The sequence below is a fragment of the Mus caroli genome, chromosome 7 (genome assembly GCF_900094665.2).
Source record: "Mus caroli chromosome 7, CAROLI_EIJ_v1.1, whole genome shotgun sequence".
Taxonomy (NCBI): Eukaryota; Metazoa; Chordata; class Mammalia; order Rodentia; family Muridae; genus Mus; species Mus caroli.
Window position 1 is genome coordinate 56,600,674 of NC_034576.1, and position 1,026 is coordinate 56,601,699.

A 1,026-nucleotide genomic window follows, 5' to 3' on the forward strand; every position below is an offset into this window, starting at 1 on the left:
AGAAGAGAAAGGAGGAGGAAACCTGAGAATTTTGCCTCTTGTCTTGATTGTAAATAATAAATAACAGATGATGTAAATGATTTCTACTCATACATCACTAGACATGGGCTGATCAGGATCATACCACTGCTGCTTCAACCACTGGCCCTGTCACTGATTCAGTAGCAGAAGAGACTAGAGACCTTGGCCACCTGCCAGCTTAGGCTACCCAAACCTCCTTGCTTCTCTTCTCAGAGCTGTACCAGTCCCAGCATTCCCGTATGAACCAGAGCCCCAAGGCACCTATTCAACACAGCACTGCTCCCATCTCTGGACAGATAACAGACCACAGATGCTCAGGCATGAAATCCAAGCATGTAGAAGAAGGTTGAGTTGGAGGAGTTTGTATTATTTCAATTTCAGCCTGGGCATTCACTGCTTCAGAAATGTAAGCAGTGATATTTCTAGAAGCAACACAGCATTCTTCCACTCAACATTTTAATTTGACAATAAGTATGTTAATACTCCAGAGCAACATGGCATGTTACATGTATAGCCACTAGTAATATTTCCCCGTAATATACTTCTTGACTTCTAATTTGAAACATTTAAGAAGTTTCCAGATTTTCTAGCTAGTGTACATTCAGTGAATATTTCTGTACATATCAACTCAAACATATATCTGATGTATAATAGTTTATATGTTATAAGACAGTGATATGTCACTGTCTTGCTGACTATCACAAGCAATACTGATCATATCAAAGTTTCTGGTCTTTCAACAAACCAGACATTATATTTGTGCTGTGTGATGCAAAGTGTGAGCTTAGTTTCAGGCCTCATAAATTTATCTGTGATCCTCTTCAGGTCTCTTGAGCTAGAGCAAGGTTTTCTTTGACTTGAACATGGGGACATCTAGTTATGTATATAATTTGGTTTGATTGTATTTTTTTTTTGTTCTCTTCAATAGTTCAATTAAAACCCATGGTTCTCAGAATTCAGGACAAAATATATTTATTTGTGTGTGTGTGTGTGTGTGTGTGTGTG